General features: G+C 36.2%; 1 pseudogene across 1 annotated transcript; it reads right to left on the bottom strand.

Moving 5' to 3' along the window:
• Positions 1–16,661: 16,661 nt before the first annotated feature.
• Positions 16,662–17,590, bottom strand: LOC311626779 (small ribosomal subunit protein uS2-like; annotated as a pseudogene). Its single transcript has one exon. The product of its transcript is annotated as a small ribosomal subunit protein uS2-like (transcript).
• Positions 17,591–19,891: the final 2,301 nt, after the last annotated feature.

The raw sequence follows: 19,891 nt of genomic DNA, 5'->3' as shown, positions 1-19,891 counted from the left end.
ACAAGTCCTTTGGTTGATCTCTCTCCCCACCATTTGTGCCTCCCCCCCCCCTTCCCCTGAGGTTGGATGGTCTGTTCCATGCTTCTATGTCTCTGGATCTATTTTAGTTCATCAGTTTATGTTGTTCATTATATTCCTTATATGAGTGAGATCATGTGATATTTATCTTTCTCTGACTGGCTTATTTCGCTTAGCATAATGCTCTCCAGTTCCATCCATGCTTTTGAAAATGGTGAGTATCATCTGTAGAAATGAAAGAAGGTAGTAGTAACTAGCCCTCTAAACATGAAGCTGCATAGGTAGAGAAAGCCTTGCTTCCTAGAAGACCCTATTACACACATTTTTTAATGTGCCTTATTAAGATCTAGCTTAGAATTGTTTTCTCATAAGTTTTATTGTCTTAAGAGAACAATCAAAACTTTCCTTTGACGTTTTAGAATAGATATCTGAAAAATTGACAGTGAAAGCTCTCTATGGGACTCTTATCAATGTGGGCTGGTGTAGTAAATGGTTCAAGAAAAAGATGCATGACTATTGAAAATTGCAGTTGACATCGGAAGTCATTTATTTGGCAAGCTAAAAAGTTTATAACACAGATGCAAAAAAAAAAAAAAAAAAAGAAATAATAAATAAGTGAAAGGCCCTGAATAGTCATGATGTATGTTTCAAGACAATGCAGTAAGGTTATGGCATATAACTAATCAGTCTCCCAAAGACTTATTATATTCATGATAATTATATGTCTTAGTTGTTTATTGACACTCATAGCATAGTGGCAATAGATCATAAGAGGGAGAAACTCTTTGAGGCGAATTGCAACAAGAAGTGACATTAGAGAAACTAATTAGACATTGGAACTGGAGCATCATAAATTGGGATATTCCTATAGAAGCAAATGGCCTCTGTAATAGCCCTGGGGGCCTTGTACCTTTGAAAGTGAAGAGATTCCAAAATCATATAATAATAAATGCAGAGATTTTGAATTATAAATTTATCTCTTCAGGGTCTAACTCCATCACTTACGAGCATTGAGGTCTTAACTCTTGAGACCTAATATATAAATGTTCAATTTTTTCATCTATAGAGTGATAGGAATAGAGTACTCACTTTTTATAAAAAGTATTTTGTAAATAATAAAAAATGCATTTTTATGATCAAATTTATTCTTAATCATCTATTGTATTTTAAATTAAGTGTGATATTTAAGGAAATTCACCATCGTCTTCTCTTCTTTTTCTTATAGATACTTTCTCTGTAGGTGATTCAACCCCATAGAGCTAAATATGAACTATTTATGATTGATGCAAAACTTGGTATACTCTGATCCTGTCTTATAAAATAGCATCATCAACTGTCTACTTAACATATTCACTTGGAAATATTCTCAAGTTTAATTTGCCTAAAACAGAACTCTTAATTGCATTCTCAATACTGTTTTTCCTCCTGTTTTCACAATTCATTCAAAGGTAATACCACACTTTGTTGTTCAAGCTAATAATCTAGGTGTCATCCTTAATCCCACTCTTAACCTCATGATTTATATCCAATCCACCAGCAAGGCTTGTTAGCTCCATCTTAAAAACTTATTTTGAGCCCATCAACTTCTACTGCCCTAGCCCACGCCAGTACCATTTTTCACCAGCACTGCTTCAATAGCCTCCTAAATGGTAGGTGGGCCCCACAATCCTTTCTGAATTAGCTGCTAATGTGATCTTTTCAAAATCATAAATGAGATCATGTCATACTCCTGCATCACCCCAGGATTTCAGCCATAGTTAGGTAAAACCTAATTTATTTACTCTGCCCACAGTCTCTACACAATTTGTTTTTTGCTTATCTCCACAACCTCATTTCCCACCACCTTATGCTTTAATATGCTCTTTTCACACTGGCCTTCTTTCTGTTTCTCAAATACATGTGACCCATGATTATTTTGATTGGACAGCCTGAGTGACATATTCACCCCTGTGGAGGGAAGAAGAGGACAAACGATTGAACAGAGCCTCCAGAATCAAATGGAATGGGAGAAACAGTTATTAAAAAGAGGGATGTAAGTCACATACTCAGAAAACCAGAGGTCTATTTCAGTATTAACCTGCTAGGTTTGTCATTATCAAATTTGTACCCTCAGTACTACTTAAATGTTCAAGTGAAATGGAGACAATAAAAAAATTAAATGCTTAAAATTACATTCTGATTCTAAATAAATACTATAGGCACAGATAATATAAGCTTCTAATTAGGCACTTAAGTGGGCAAATACAGTCTCCTGTGGAATAAGAATACTTAGTTATGTCTAAGGATCATCCAATCATTGCTGATCAGTCAAACATGTCTGTTTCCATTTAGATGAAGCTTTGTGAAAAGTTACCAGGAATACAGTCCTGTAGTTTTGAAACACAAAAAGAAGTGTCAGAATTGTTTATAGCACTTGAGTTTTCAAAATCCTCTTAATGGCTATTTCAAGGGACTTAGCTACTACTTGTTCCTTGACTTTTATTATTTGATTATTAATCTTTTTATGATTCATATGTCTTGCTCTAAAGATCCATAAATTTCACCAACAGGTTATTTTCTTTAAATGAAAATTGCAGCAAATTTTCCTTTTCATAGAAAGCTACATTCACAACTTGAATTTCAAACATTTGAAATCCAAGTAAGTAATAAATAGGAAAATCTACTAATGAAAAGTGTTATTTTTAAATGATAAATTCAAAGATCAAAATGAAATGATTATTCATTGTACTATATGAAATAGCCCATCTTTGTACCAAAATTCCCTTTCAACTTCACAACTAAATTGACTAAAAGGCATGGTTTCCTAGCAACATTCATTGTGTTTATGACCTTTCTTCCAATCCAAGCACACAGATGTGATTCTGAAGCTAATAAATATACATCATCCAACTTAGACTATTCCAGTTTCCCTAGAACAGGTTCAGAGAAATAGCTAACCAAAGATGAGAGCTAAGAAAATAAACATATCTTCAAAACAATTCTGAACATTTTGATATATATGATGAGTATATTTAACCAAGGTTAATAAATCCAAGTATAATCAAGTAGTATTTTATTGTAGCATTACAATATACAATTAGAATAGATATTTAGATCAAGTTATGATATAATGGAAAGGCTTTCTTGATATCAGAATATATATATATATATATATATATATATATATATATATATATATATACACATATATATGCTTTATTCATAGATATCTGTACCTATAATTTAGGATTATAAATGATTTGCACTCCTTTGAGAATCAATATGTATGCACACTATTAGAATTTAGAAAATGCTTGATAAAATATGGTAAGTATGTTTTAAGTGGTCTTTTGAGAAAATAAGATCAATAACTTTAGGTAATGTCTCTTATCTATGCATCTAATCTCTGTATCATCTTAATTCCTGTCTTTTTCTGTAAAAAATTAGAGATGGCAAGAACATCAGGAAAACGTACTCACATCTGTTTAACTTTGCTGTATGGCAATCTCTACATGTTAAACACTCCAGCAAAACCACAGCAGAAATAAGTCAAGAAACACTGTATCAAATGTATAATCTTCTGAAGAGTAAAAGGACTTCCCTGCTGGCTTATTCACCAAAAGTGCGGGAGTTAAATGGCATTGAGCCATTGGTGCATTTTCTTCAACATTATCTAATGAATCCCTCCAAATTTATATGTTTTGTATATCACCACCACAGATGCAGGGTTTAGTGAGTTTTTCTTATGCAAAATGAAAATAATTACAGGGAAGCTTTTAAGCCAGATGTTGGAAATCGCTGGAGACGTGTTTGGGTCAGCATGTTTGACAGAGTTTACACAAGTGGCTACTCTAACTGGCAATTGACTGCCCAGTGGACAATTAGTAATATATCTTCCTTGTTTGCTAAGTATATATTTATTTCATTTTAAATAATTGTGTCTGAGGTTAAGATGGCAATAAGAGTGATAAATTCCCTACCTTAAATCTCTTAATAGGTATGATGAGTACAGTTTAGCCAAAACAGTAACTGTTTAAAAAAGAAATACTTTATTTATTCTGACATCCATATAAGATTTGTTTTGTTTACAAGTCAAAAGAATGATTTTTCTAACTGCCAAATCTTTGATCTCAACTTGAGGGTTAAAATTCCAGCTGTGTTCTTTTTTGACTCTCATTCTCATTGTCAACAGTAATGAAAAGTCTACAGTTAGGACAAAGCTGAGGCCTTTCCTTCTTTCTTTCTTTCTTTTCTTTCTTTCTTTCTTTCTTTCTTTCTTTCTTTCTTTCTCTCTCTCTCTCTCTCTCTCTCTCTCTCTCTCTCTCTCTCTCTCTCTCTCTCTCCTCTCTCTCTCTCTCTTCTCCTCCCTCCCTCTCTTCCTCCCTCCCTCCTTCCTTCCTTTTTTTCCTTCCTTCCTTCCTTCCTTCCTTCCTTCCTTCCTTCCTTCCTTCCTTCTTTCCTTCCTTCCTTCCTTCCCCCCTCTCTCTCTCCTTTCTTTCTTTCTTTCTTTCTTTCTTTCTTTCTTTCTTTCTTTCTTTCTTTCTTTCTCTCTCTCTCTCTCTCTCTCTCTCTCTCTCTCTCTCTCTCTCTCTCTCTCTCTCTCTCTCTCTCTCCTCTCTCTCTCTCTCTCTCTCTTCTCCTCCCTCCCTCTCTTCCTCCCTCCCTCCTTCCTTCCTTTTTTCCTTCCTTCCTTCCTTCCTTCCTTCCTTCCTTCCTTCCTTCCTTCCTTCCTTCTTTCCTTCCTTCCTTCCTTCCCCCCTCTCTCTCTCCTTTCTTTCTTTCTTTCTTTCTTTCTTTCTTTCTTTCTTTCTTTCTTTCTTTCTCTCTCTCTCTCTCTCTCTCTCTCTCTCTCTCTCTCTCTCTCTCTCTCTCTCTCTCTCTCTCTCTCCTCTCTCTCTCTCTCTCTCTCTCTCTCTCTCCTCCCTCCCTCTCTTCCTCCCTCCCTCCTTCCTTCCTTTTTTCCTTCCTTCCTTCCTTCCTTCCTTCCTTCCTTCCTTCCTTCCTTCCTTCCTTCTTTCCTTCCTTCCTTCCTTCCCCCCTCTCTCTCTCCTTTCTTTCTTTCTTTCTTTCTTTCTTTCTTTCTTTCTTTCTTTCTTTCTTTCTTTCTCTCTCTCTCTCTCTCTCTCTCTTTCTTTCTCTTTTTTTTTCTTTCAGCATTTTCTTATGATCAACTTGGAGTGAGCTAAATTTTGTTTTCATGAGAAAGTCCTTGATTAAAAGATGAATAAATCATCCTCAGGTTTATTAATAGTTGTAGTTATCAAAACCATCCTAGATTAAAAGATATAATTTTAGGAATATACTTAGGCCATTGACTTTTCTAGATTATTGTATCGTTCATTATAAATCAATTTCATATTGAAGTTTGCCATTATTAATAATTTGAAAATTGCTTTTGTACTTTCCAGGCTCCAAACATACTGTGGAATCTCAACCATCAAAATTGAAAACATTAGTTAATTGAATTCTATTAAAAAGAAAAAAACAACTAGAGAAATGGGGACTTCTATGCCTAATTTTTTAGTCCCCATGTTCATGTTACTCAACCTCCTTATATACTGTTTTCCTGTTCTCTCATCTTAACAAGCTCACTTTTCCACTTCAAATGTTGCTGTACATGTCATGCTCTAAGAAAGAGAATTGCAGGCTCAGCAGAACCCCAGGCAGAATTACCGAAGCCTTAATTTCAGGCTCATTTATTTTCTAGACCTGGATCTCAAGTCTTTTTATTTGTAAATCTGAAAATTTTAACAACATAATTTTATAAATTTTTTCTAGTTCCCAAATCTACAGATCTTAGAATAAAACAGTTTCATCTCACATGAGATTAATGAATAATTTTCTTTTTTTTCTTAGAACTTATTTTTGTTTTATTTTTTCCTTTCGCTATAATAACTTTTAATTCTTAAAGTGATCAAGGGTAGAGTTAGAATTTCACTTCACCAGATAGCCCAAATTATCACATACTTAGGACCTAGAAAGCAAGAATATTTCCTCTTTTTTTAACTTTACTTTTATTGTTGACTCTACTAAAGATATCCATATTTTCCCCTACTTTGCACACCTCCAAACAGTACCCTCTCACACTTCCCTCTGACCACCACCATTCTGTTGTATGTGTCTCTCAATTATGCAATATGTTCTTTTTCTTATCCCTTTACCTTCTTTTATCTGGTTCCCATTCCCCTCTGACAGCTGTCAGTCTGTTCCCTATATTCATGCCTTTGTTTCTATCTTGTCCATTAGTTTATTTTGTTCATTAGATTCCACATATAAGTGAGATCATATGGTATTTGTCTTTCTCTGACTGGCTTATTTCGCTTAGCATAATAATCTTCAGGTCAATCCATGCTGTCACAGAAGGTAAATTTATTCTTCTTTATTTTATTTTATTTTATTATTTATTTTTTATTTTTTGGCTGATAATCCATTATGTAAATGTACCACAGCTTTATAAATCACTCATTTGCTGATAGCTACTAGGGCTGTTTCCAGATCTTGGCCCTTGTAAATAAGGGCACTATAAACATATGGGTATAGATATAGATATAGATATAGATATAGATATAGATATAGATATTATATATTCTTTCTGGTCGGTGTTTTGTGATTTTTAGGAAATATTCTCAGAAGTGGGATTGCTGGGTCAAAAAACAGTTCCATTTTTAATTTTTTTTTTTAAATATATTTTATTGATTTTGTACAGAGAGGAAGGGAGAGAGAGAGTTAGAAACATCGATGAGAGAGTGTCATCGATCAGCTGCCTCTTGCACACCCCCCACTGGGGATATGCCCGCAACCAAGGTACATGCCCTTCACCGGAATCGAACCCGGGACCCCTCAGTCCCCAAGCCGACGCTCTATCCACTGAGCCAAACCGGTCTCGGCCCATTTTTAATTTTTTGAGGAAACTCCATACGGTTTTCCGCTATGGCTACACAAATCTATTTCCCACCTAAGGTGCACTAGGGCTCCCTTTTCTACATATCCTCACCAGCACTTCTTGTTCGTGGATGTATTAATGATAACCATTCTGACAGAGAGGTGATATCTCATTGTAGTTTTAATTTGCATCTCTCTGATGATTAGTGATGTTGAGCATTTTTTATATGTCTATTGTCCATCTGGATGTTCTCTTTGGGGAAGTTCTATTCAGGTCTTTTCTCATTTTTTAAATTGGATTGTTTGTCTTCCTGGTGTTGATATGATCATGTGATTTTTATGTTTTATTTTGTTTACATGATATATCACATTTATTTATGTGCTAATTTTGTAACAATCATGCATCCTTGGAATAAACCCCACTCGATCAATGTGTATGATCCTTTTAATTTATCATTGAATCCAATGTGATGATATTTAGTTGAGGATTTTAGCATCTATATTTCATCAGTGATGCTGGTCTATAATTTTTATTTCTTTGTAATGTCTTTATCTGGTTTTGAAATTAGGGCAATGCTGGCCTCATAAAAAGAGCTTGGGAGTCTTCTTTCTTCAAGAATTTTTTGAAATTTTTGAAAAGGACAGATGTTAGTTTTTATTTGAATATTTGATAAAATTTGATTGAAGCCATACAGTCCAGGACTTTTGTTTGCTAGGAGATTATTATTATTATTATTACTATTATTACTAGAGGCCTGTTGCAGGAAGATTGCTGCAAGAATAGGGTTTCCTATGGCTGGAGAGAAGCAGAGAAGAGAGTGAAGCCAACCACCGCCTCACCTCCCTCCCTTCTCCATTGCTTCACTCCCTTCTTCACAGTTTCACTCCCTTCTGCAGTGCTTGGATTCCTTTTACACTGTCTTCAGTCTTCTCCCCATACTTGTGTATTCAAATTAACTGTCATCTTTGTTGGGTTAATTTGCATACTTTCTCTGATTGGCTGTTGGCAGTGCAGAGGGATGGTCCCTTTGTATGTTTCTCTTTTATTAGTGTAGATATTAGAGGCCTGGTGCATGAATTTGTGCATGGGTGGGGTCTGGCCAGCCTGGCCAGGGGGAGGGGACATAAGTGGTTGGCCAGGCCTGCCTGCTGGTAAAACTCCTGTTTGAGGGGACAATTTGCATATTAGCCTTTTATTATATAGGAATTATATAGGATTATTTTATTGCTTGTTTCATTAGTTGTAATCTGCCTATACAGGTTTTCTTATTCAATTTGGAACACTGTATGTTTCTAGAAAGTTATTCATTTTACACAGTTGTTGAGTTTGTTGGCATAGAGCTGTTCGTAGTATTTTCTCACAATCCTTTGTATTTCTGTGATGGCAATTTTTGCTTCTCTTTTTTCATTTTATTTATTTGGGTCCTCAATTCTTTTTTTTTTTTTTATGAGTCTGTTTAAAGGTTTGTCAATCATGTTTATTGTTTCAGAGAACTAGCCCTTAGTTTTATTTATCTTTTGTATTTTTTTTAGTCTTTTTGTCATTTATTTCCACTCTGATCTTCATTATTTCCTTCCTTCTACTTACTCCAGGTTTTGTTTGTTGCTCTTTTTCTAGTTCTTTTATGCATACTGTTAGATTGTTTATTTGAGATTTTGTTTTTGTTTTTTGAAATAAGCTTGTAATGCTGTGAACTTCATTCTGAAGAATACTTTCATTATGCCCCATAGATTTTTTACTTGTGTCTTCATTTTCATTTTTTTCCAGGTAAGTTTTTAAATTTCTTGCATTATCTCATTGTTAATCTATTCACTGTTTAATAGCATGCTCTTTAGCCCCCATGTGTTTGAATATTTTTGAATTTTTTATTGTAGTAGATTTCTAGTTTCATGGCATTGTGATGTGAGAAGATGCTCGATATGATTTCAACTTTTTAAATTTTTTAATAATTATTTTATGTTCTAACATGTGGCCTATCTTTGAAAATGTTTTATGTGCACTTGAGAAGAATGTGTATTCTGCTTTTTTGGGGTGAATTGTTTTGGAAATATCAATTAAATCCATCCAATTTAGTATGTAGTTTAAAGTCACTATTTTCCTGTTGACTTTTTTCTGGATAATATATCCATTGTGGACAGTGGGGTGTTGAAATCCCCTATTATGACTTTATTGCTGTCAGTCTCTACCTTAATGTCGACCAATATTTCATATATATATATGCTCCTATATTAGGTACATATATGTTTACCAGGGTTATATCCTTTTGTTGGATCAATCACTTTAGTATTATATAGTTACCTTCTTTGTCTCTCACTAAGGCCTTTGTTTTAAACTCTATTTTGTCAATTATGAGAATTGTTACCCCAGCTTTGTTTGTTTCTATTACCAAGGAATTTCTTTTCTATTCCTTCTTTCTTCAGGCTGTGTGTATTCTTTGTATGGAGGTAGATCTCTTGAAGACATAATAAATATGGGTCATGTTTTCTTATTTATTCAGCCACCCTATGTCTTTTGAATGGAGCATTCAAGGCACTTACATTTAAGGTTATTATTGATAGGTACTTATTAATTGGTATTTTTTTTCTTTTATACCTATATCCTCTCTTCTTTTATTTCTTCTCTTTCTTAAAGCAGTCTCTTTAATATTTATTGTAATACTGATTTGGTGGTAATTAACTCCTTTACCTTTTCTGGAGGGGTGATAGAGCTCCTTATTTTGCCTTTAATTTTAAATGATAGCCTTGCTAGGTAGAGTAGTCTTGATGGCAGGTACTTGTTTTTCATCACTTTGAATATGTCATGTCATTCCCCTCTGGTCTGAAGTGTTTCTGTTGAGAAATCACCTGGCAGCCTTATGGAAATCTTTTGTAGGTAATTAACTTTTTCTTCCTTGCTGCCTTAAAGATTCTCTCTTTGTCTTTTATCTTTGCCATTTTAATTATGATGTGTCTTGGTGTGAGTCCCTTTGGGTTATCTTGATTGGGATCTTTTGTGCTTCATGAACTTCTGTGACTTTTTCCTTCACCAGGCTAAGGAAGTTTTTGCCATTATTTCTTCAAACAAGTTCTCTATCCTTTGCTCACTTTCTCCTCCTTCTGTTACTCCTATTATGCATATGTTGTTAAGCTTGATGTTGTCCTGGATTTTTCTTAGATTTCCATTTTTTTTTTTAAAGTATCTTTTCTTTTTTTATGTTCTGCTTGTGTGCTTATTTTTATCTCATCTTGTAATTTGCTGACTTGAACATCTGCTTCATTGAACCTGCTGCTGATTCCTCCTAGTGCATTCAGTTCTTCATTTCTGACTGGTTCTTTTTCATGGCTTAAATACCATTTAAGCCACACTTTTATACCATTAAAAATGGTATTTTTTAATGGTATAAAAGCGTTAAAAATGCTTACTATCACTTTGTGTAAATTCTTACTGAGATCACTCATTCTTCTCCCAAGATCCTTGAGCATCCTTATAACCATTGTTTTGAATTCTACATCTGATATTTTTGTCATTTTTATTTCATCCATTTCATTTAATTATTTTTCTGGGTTCTTATGTTTGGAGAATTTTTCTCTGTCTTTTCATTTAATCTCTGTTTCTTTATTTTGTCATTTGCTATGACTCCAAGGTTTGTTATGATGGCTTTATAATAAAGGTGTCTTATTGGGCTTAGTGGGAGAGTATTCCATATCACTTGAGCTCCATGTACCAGGCATGTTACTTGTGGTTTATATACCACCTCCCCTGCCCTGTTTCATTTCAATCTTAAATGCTCTTTGCCCATTCATGGATGGAGTTGACCTTTCAGGCTAGATGACTATAAAAGTAAGCATCAATCCATATATGAAATGCTTTGCAGGGACTTTCCCTTGAGGTGGAGTTGTTCCCAACAAGGTCTGATAAAATCCCCCTTTGGGTGTGCCATATGTGTGATTACTTTGGTCACGCTCTGGTGTGGTCTGAAGCCCACCACTGGTTGTCTTGGTTTTGGGTTCACTTGGGTGAAGTTTAGGTTCAGGTTGCTTTCAAATGTTGTGTATAACCAGCCTTGGGCTACCTGCCTGTAGCTACCATATTGTTCACTGTGCCATGCCAGCACTACCAAGGGTGAACCTGAGAAGGGGTGGTGAAGATTGAAGAAAAGACAGACAAGAGAATACAGCTGGGGCTTGGTGGATCTCCCATGACAGGATGAGGACACAAAAGACCCAGCCTGCAAACCAATGCTTTATTTTATAATCTGATTAAAACAAAGGTGGATTAACATATATACAAATGTTCTTATTTTGGCAATACTTGCTGCACCTCCCACAGCCCATTAGCTACTTAGAAAAGAATTAGGGAGGGCTATAAGGTCAGGCTTAATTATACTAAGAGAGCTCTGCCTTCCAGGCTGGGACTTATTTGTGGCCCTGCCATGGGTCAGCCAGAGGCTTGACCCTTGTGCCACTCCCTACAGTTCACTGTTTGTTTTCTGCTTCTACTGTGTAGATAGCACTTGGAAAGGCACCTGGGCATTCTTTAATTATTGTCTGCTGAACCCAGTGGCCTTGGCAAAGCCACGCCCTGGGAACATGTTTTGCCAAAAAGGTAAGAGTATTATCAGCTTAACCTTCATTTCAGCCCAGATGTCTGGTTTTGATATGTAAATCCAGTCAAGCACCAGGAATGCTTGAGCCCACTCAAGAATGCAAATAATCTCTTTTGTCTTGATTTTTGGTGAAATGCCCTGGTATTTGGGATGTAAAATAAACATGCTGTGTCAGTTCTGTCACTCTCTCCAGGAGATGATGGCAACAGTCCTATCCAGTCCCCAGCTGTTTCTTTCCATTTTGTGTCTTGTCTCTTTCTTTCTTTTATTTCTCAATCCCCACCTCCTCTACTCAGGAACCAGACCTGCTCTCTAGTCATACTGGATGTGGAAAAGAGAGAAATATTTTTACATCACTACTGGACCTCAGTGTGCGTAGGAGTGGCCAATTTTTGTAAACAAGTTGACTTCCTCCAGCTTAAAGCTAAGGGCAGATCTGTAAAAGGACCCAGGGATATATAACATCCTGAGATCCTCCTCCACCTGTCAACTATTCTGCCTCCCTCTGAGGTTGCCTGGTTCCTCCAGAACTTTCCAATGAAAGACTAAGATGAGTCCAAGCTAGCCACAATGTACTTCCACTTCCACAGGTTGAGAGTTTGGTTGGGCAGAACAACTAGGGTCAGGAAGATAGGCCTAGTAGGTCCCCTACTTGGGGATCATACAGTTAGGCACTCAACAAGGGAAAAGTGATCCCTGCCTCAAAGCCACATCCCTTAGTCTCTAACAGAGACTCCAACTCTAGTTCCCCATAGGAGGGTTCACTGCAGGTTCAAGTTTACATCTGCAAGTGCAAGCTCAACCTCCAGGTTCAGAGGGATAATTTAAGGGTCTCCTGTTGGGAATGACACAAGCCCAGCCAACAGGAAAGGACGAAGCACTTCATCCTGGTTTCAGATAACAGGCTCTCAGAGTTTTACACTTTGTATGTCCTATTTTGAGCCACTCTCCCTTTCTCCTATGAAACTGTGTCCAGTGGGTATATCCAGGACTTGGCATGGCTGATCCAAGCAGCCATTGGGGGTGGTGTCTGCAAGCCTGTATGAGGAATGCAGACACTTCTTTTCCTTCTTGGGGTAGCCTGGGATGAACTCACAGAGGAGATTAGATTTACCTTTCAACAATGTTGGCATACAGCCCTGGGCTCACCCAGGACATAAGCCTCCCTGGCAGACAATGTATGAAAATTCTAACTCTTCATGGCTCACTAGTTCCCCCAACCCTCTCCACTACAGAACCAAGCAGTACAGGGCAGTACTCCAATCTCCCCATGGGGCTGGTTTCAGCAGAAAGGGCTGAATGTTCCAGCTCCTCATGGCTCTCTCCCACCATGCTACCCTGCAGAACTGGGCAGGCTGAGTGGCTCAGCAGGTGTGGGGGAGGGGCACCAGCTCAGTGTTTGAGCTGGGGAGACCAGCCCTCTTTCCCAAACTATGCAGTTTAGTCACTGCCTATGTCTCCATAAAAAGGCTAAAAAAAAAGAAAGAAAAAAAAGAAGAGAAAAGAAAAGAAAAGAAAAGAAAAGAAAAGAAAAGAAAAGAAAAGAAAAGAAAAGAAAAGAAAAGAAAAGAAAAGAAAAAAGATAGGGAAGGGAAGTGTGTCCCTAAAGTCACTGCTGGGTGTAGCCAGCAGACCACCTCCACTGGACCTGAGTTGGGCAGCATGGCCTGGTCAGCCGTGGGAGTCTGAAAGGTGAACTTCCCACACATCTCTACTAGGGTGTGCTTCTTTTGTAATCCTTAGTTATAATATTTCTGTTTAGCTAGTTTTCAGTTGACCTGGAACAGATGGGTTCGGCTTCTATCTACTATGTAGACATCTTGGAATCTCTGAGATTTCTTCTTAAGCTTAATTCTTCCTTTCTTTTTCTTTTTAAAACTTAATTATACAAAAACCTTTAAGTACTACATTTTGCCTCTCCAGTTCCATCCATTCCCATGAAAACATTGCAATAAAGTCCATGCTCCTGACATACTTCACTTCCCATCCATCTTAGGACATTTCATAGGCATTAGTATATATAAAAATAACAGCAGATGTTTTTGAAGGAAAACAAAATAAAAATAAATAATCAAAATCCAACTCTTTCACCTTTAGCTCTGGAAACGTGAGTAAATGACTGATTCTGTTCTAATCTCAGATTCTGCATAGAAAATTAGCACATATCACAAAGTTGTTAAGATTACATAAGAAAACATATAAAAATCTAAGTCACAGGTATTATTAATAAATTTTAGCTGCTATTATTATTAATTACTCTATATTTTATTTTTATTATTTTCTCTCAATTTCTTCAGCTAAAAACTAAATAAAAATATTAAGATTAATGTCAAATACCACCTATTCAGAGATATTTCTTGACTTCTCCTAGCTTAGTAGTGTTCTTCTTTTCCTACAACATTATAAAAAATTATCCTAATATAATAATTTTTATAGAGATCAAGTTTATCTGCTTATCTTTCTCACAACTAGACTTTAGACATTCTTTTTTTTAAATTATATTTTATTTTTTTAAAATATATTTTATTGATATTTTTCATAGAGGAAGAGAGAGGGATAGACAGTTAGAAACATCGATGAGAGAGAATCACTGATCAGCTGCCTCTTGCACACCCCCTACTGGGGATGTGCCCGCAACCAAGGTACATGCCCTTTACCGGAATCGAACCCTGGACCTTTTAGTCCACAGGCCGATGCTCTATCCACTGAGCCAAACAGGTTTCGGCTAGACTTTAGACATTCTGATGTTAGGTTTAAAGCTTAATATTTTTGTAACCTGCTTACCTCAGAGCCTTGACTATGAGAGAATCTCACTAAATATATAAATGTTTGATTGAATAAATAATTAATAAATAAAGTATAAAATGTGCTCTTTATATCTTCCTCTATATGCCTCCTTCTAGAGTAATTGTCTTCTACGCACAACCAAAAATCCACTAAAAATATGGAACTAATTCTGTCACTATAAGTGGAGAATAAAGAAGTTCTAATTCAGAAAATTTGCATCAGGTCCAGCTTACTATTTGGTTCCCTTTAATGGTATGTATCAATTTTAGTTTTTCTTGTTCCTGTGAACAAGATCCTATCTTAAACTTTAATTCCATAGTGAAGAATTTGCACTGTTTCAGCTAAGATGTGGTCTAAAATCTTGCATTGATGGCCCTCATTACTAGTATACAGCAGTTCCTCTATGTTAGAAGATCGACCTAGTTATCTCTATTCTAACTATGAAAGGAGTCCTAGCAACCCTGGAATTCCTATATGGCCTTTAGCCATTTTTGTATGCTTCAAATGTCAAATGTCTGGCCATTCTAGCCGGATTTCTAGCTGTTATATATCCAAAATTCTTACCAGCTCCTGTAACTCATTTTCTTCCAACGACCCCATTTCATTCCAGTGAATATGTCTGGTTTTTATTCTAGAGTTCCTAGACTAATTTCCCCTTCTTTTTGCTTCTACTTCTCCTAATTCAGTTAGTTCAGCTTTTGGAAATGTCTTTCTCAAACATATTCACACCTTCTCCCCCGCCCACCTTCCAATCTAAGGCCCTTAGGTCAGAAAAAGCTCCTTTTCCTTTATTTATCTTATATATAAATCAAAACAGATGGTAATCATGTCCACTAAACATCTATTGAGCATTAAAATAAAAATAGACAAACGGATGAGTCACTTCCTTGCTATCTATCTAAACACCCTTGGAAGTGCCAAAGAGTCTGAGAATACAGAAGTAGCCATCTTTATATTTAAAATTATCAGTTAAAACTACTTTTCATTAAAGAATAAAAAAGAGACTATCTAAATCCTGATTGCTTTTCATTCACCTCAAACCCTTAAAGAAAGGCTCTACAAGCAGATAATGTGTTTCATTTGCTCAAGAATATATCTTCCCTCTAAACTCTAGATGCAAGGCTAAGATCTCCTTCTTAGTAACTCTTGGAAAGATTATGCAAACAGGATTGGTTTTTACCCTATGGAAGAGGAGCCAGTGGCAATGATTTTCTCTTTGGCAATCTCTCATTCACTCCTGGGTGAAGATGTAACAGATGTGGCCAGGAAGTTATTATGTAAATGTATACTCACATGGTTAAAAAGAGGTGCATAAAATGAAGAATATACCATAAGAGATGAAGTCAAATTGCTAAAAGTAGGAAGAATAAAATGTTTTTTATAGGAAAAGCTAGCAATATAGATAAGATGACGTTGATTTAGACAACTGACACTAGCTCACATTTACATCACATATTTGAAAAGGGCAAAAAGAACAAGAATCAACTAGATTTGTTTTGAATTTTAGCTATACTATTAAGTATTTATGCCTAATAAATATTTCAGCATTTGGGGACCAAATTTAAATTAATCATGTATTTGGGCCATATTTATTTTTACTCATTTGTGTATATTTAGCTCAGTACACTATAAAGATAAATTATAAGGTTCTTCAATATGATTATTAAGTGTTGATAATTTAAACATGTTGATAATTTAAACATGTTCTGAAAAATCAGATCATTAAATAACTTCTGTTCAAAATAGTCTTATGTAATCTGGAAAAATTAAAAACTTTATTTTTATGACAAACTCAAAAAATTTTGTCTCTAGATCTTATCTACAAAGATTAATTTGTTTTGTTTGCTATTTATTTGAGTAAGTTATGGAGTGGACCTATAAGAGACAAGGCTTGTGATATTATGACATTACTAGAGGCCTGTTGCATAAAGATTCATGCAATAGGCCTTCCTTCCCCTGGCTATTGGCACCTATTGTCCTCCAGCACCTGGGACCTGGGCCACAATGGAGCCAAGCCTGAAGTCTTCAGCCTTCACTCTGGCGGAGCCTTCAGTCTTTACTTCGTGCCTGCATATGCAAATTAACCCAACATTTTGGTAAGTTAATTTGCATACTCACTCCTGATTGGCTGGTGGGTGTTGTGGAGATACAGTCAATTTGCATCCTTTTCTTTTATTAGTGTAGTTACTTTCCAGTGCCTAGCAGAAAATTGCTCCAGTTAAATTAATACAAAAATTAGAAAGTTTCAGTTTTTCAAAGTTATTATAGATGTAGTCAGTCTTTAAATGTGTCTTACATTAAAAATATGAAATATATTAAAATTTATGTTGTGTTTAATAAAAAACAATTTAGTTTTTATTTTTATTATTATTATTATTATTTTTAGAAACTTTATTTTCCATTAACCTTATATCCGTTCTGTTAAGAATTTGTGGAAGAACAGCTTAGGACCACTCAGTGGTTGCTGCTACCCACTCAGTAGCCTGAGCAGTGAGGGCTGCAGACCAGTCTTCAGGGGCAGGCTGAGCACTTCAGTCTTCAGTAGGAAAGTGCTGAATGGGCACAGAGGGCACCTGCACGCCTTCAGACCAGTCTGCAGCCTCAGGCTGAGCAGCAGTGAACTCAGGAGCAGGAGCAGTCCATTCACCCTGAAATTCCTCCTGGGTCACAGCCTTTTCAGCAGTGGCCTGCTCTTCCTTTCCAATCTCTTCAGGATCTCTGAAGAAGTACAGATCAGGCATGACTTCCCACGGGTGTTCCCGGGAGATGGTGCCACGCATGCGTAGTACTTCCCTGGCCAGCACACCAGACCCACTGAGTGAGCCCCCTTGTTGTTGCAAGGGATGGCAATGTCCACGTAGCGCAGAGGAGAGTCTGTGTTACACAGAGCAATGGTGGGCAGGTTAACATAAGACGCCTCTGTGAGAGGCTGGTGATCAGCCCTGGGGTCAGTCACCACCAGAAGTCTTGGCTCCCAGAAGGCTGCCTGGGTCTGGTTGGTGAAGGTTCCAGGGCTGAAGCGGCCGGCAATAGGAGTGGCTCCAGTGGCAGCAGCAAACTTCAGCACAGCTCGCTGGCCAGGATTCCTGGACGATCTGACACTGACATCAGCTGGGTTTTCGATGGCAACAATGGCCTGAGCTTCCAGCAGAACCTTCTCCCAGGTTCTCCTCTGATTGATGATGTAGATGCCATCGCTTTTCCTCTTGTAGATGTACTGCTCCATTGGGAAGTCAAGGTTGGTGCCACCTAAGTGGGTTCCTGCTGCAAGGAATTTGAGGACATCCTCCGCCTTCATTTGCAGGGCATCAAGGGCTCCGGGCATTGAAAAGTTTTCCTTTAAGTTACTTGGGAACCGAGAACAACGCCGTAAGGAGCCCTCCCTGGGTAGTGCAGAAAAAGAATAAAAAACAATTTAAAGAAATTAGATTGAAATGACTGCTGACAAGACTTATTTCACTCAGCATGATGTTCTCCAATTCCATCCAGGGCACTGCAAATGATGAGAATTCCTTCTTTTTTATGGCAGCATAGTATTCCATTGTGTAGATGTACCATATTTTTTTGATCCAATCATCTGCTGACGGGCACCTCGGCTGTTTCCAAATTCTGGCTATTGTAGATTGTGCTGCTATGAATACTCATTTGTGGATAATAAAGAACATTATAAACTGATGAACCAAAAGATAGATATAGAGACAGTAAAGCAACAAGCAGACTGTCAAATTACAGCAGGGAGGGGAGGGAGATCTGAGGGAGATAAAAGATCAACCAAAGGACTTGTATACATGCATATAAGTACAACCAATGGACATAAAACTGTGGGGAGGGAGGGTATGTATGGGAAGAAGGGGGGCAAAAAAAATCAATAAAATATATTAAAAAAAGAAAAGAAAAGCATATCTACATGTCATTTGTGCAGTAGTTCTCAGAAAAAAGAACAGCTTTTTAAACAGCTATGATCCATTTTAGAAGCAAGAGTATTGACATCAGGGATTTATTCACAAGAATTTGACTTTATCCTTTAATGAGATACAAAGTACTCTTTTAAAGCTCATTGGAAACCCAATTTTTTTCTATGTGAAATTTATTTTTGGTTATTAGAAATAAACTGGTATATTATGATATTTGTCTGGAAGAAAAATAAAGTCATCAAATATTGTAAAGGTGTTTTACAAAACAAGATCAGAAGCCATACTTCTTTGTTTAAAAAAAAATAAGAGAAAAAGTAAATATCCAATACTGTTACAAAATCTAAAATAAAAAAATTACCTAAGGCAAAAAAAAAAAAAAAAAAAAAAAAAGAAATGACTGCTGACAAGAGAAAACTAGAACAATATCTCAACCCTTGCTTGGTGACAATAATATTTGAGATATTGGTGACACTAGCAATTTCTTTATCAGTTCTAGTTTCTGAGTTAATTCTAAATATAACTTTCAAAAACAAAAGAGCTTGATCATATTCGAACCACTGACAGAAGATAGTGTGTTAAGAAATCTAATTAAATATGTTGTTTCTGAACAATATAAAAAAAACTCATGCTCTTTTAAAATGCATTTAACATTTTTCTATAATATATAGATTTTATTTAAATTAACTTTACTAAGTGGATAATTCCATTATCTGACAGATAGACAAATAATATCTGCTCCTATTAAAAATTAAATCACCATCTAGTGGAGATTTCTTTAAACAACATAAAAATGCTACCTAGAATTCTAAGTTTTCAATTTATTTTAAAGGAATCACCTTACTCCTAGATAAGAAAGTACAAAATATACTTGATCTGTAACAAATCTCTTTCATAACTATTTCTCCCTCTTTTAAAACACTACTGGTATTATCTAATATTAAGCTCTTACTTCCTCATACTAACACAAGTGCATTTCTCTATCAATTAGCTCAAACCATCTTCTACCCTGTTATCATATTAAACTTCCTAAGGTACAGCTGTGATCATTTCAGAATACTCTTCAAACAACTTAAAATCTCTTCAGGGAAGGTAGCTTTAAGACTCCAAGACAGCAAAATATTAGACATATGTCTTAGCAATATCTTTACCAATACAGCTCCTAGGACAATGGAAATTAAGGAGAAAATAAACAAATGGGATTATATCAACATAAAAAGCTTCTGCACAGCAAAAGAAACCATTAACATAACAACAAGAAAGTCAACTGACTGGGAGAATATATTTCCCAATGTTATCTTTGATAAGGGTTTAATCTCCAACATTTAAAGGGAACTCATACAACTAACAACAGGAAGATAAACAACACAATCAAAAAATGGTCAATGGACCTAACTAGATACTTATCGACAGAGGACATACAGAAGGTCATGAGACATAAGAACACATGCTCAAAGTCACTAATCATCAGAGAGATGCAAATCAAAACAACAATGAGGTATCATCTCACATCTGTCAGAATGGCTATCATCAACAAATCAACAAAGGACAAGTGCTAGTGAGGATTCAGAGAAAAGGGAACCCTTGTGCATTGTGGTGGGAAAGCAGACTGGTACAGCCACTGTGGAAACGGTATGGAGCTTCCTCAAAAAGCTAAAAATGGAACTCCCATTTGACCCAGTGATCCCATTTCTAGGACTATATCCCAAGAAATCAGAAACACCAATC

The sequence above is a fragment of the Pipistrellus hanaki genome, assembly GCF_964339955.1.
Source record: "Pipistrellus hanaki genome assembly, chromosome: 1".
In the NCBI taxonomy this organism is placed as follows: Eukaryota; Metazoa; Chordata; class Mammalia; order Chiroptera; family Vespertilionidae; genus Pipistrellus; species Pipistrellus hanaki.
This window is presented reverse-complemented; position numbering and strand designations above follow the sequence as displayed.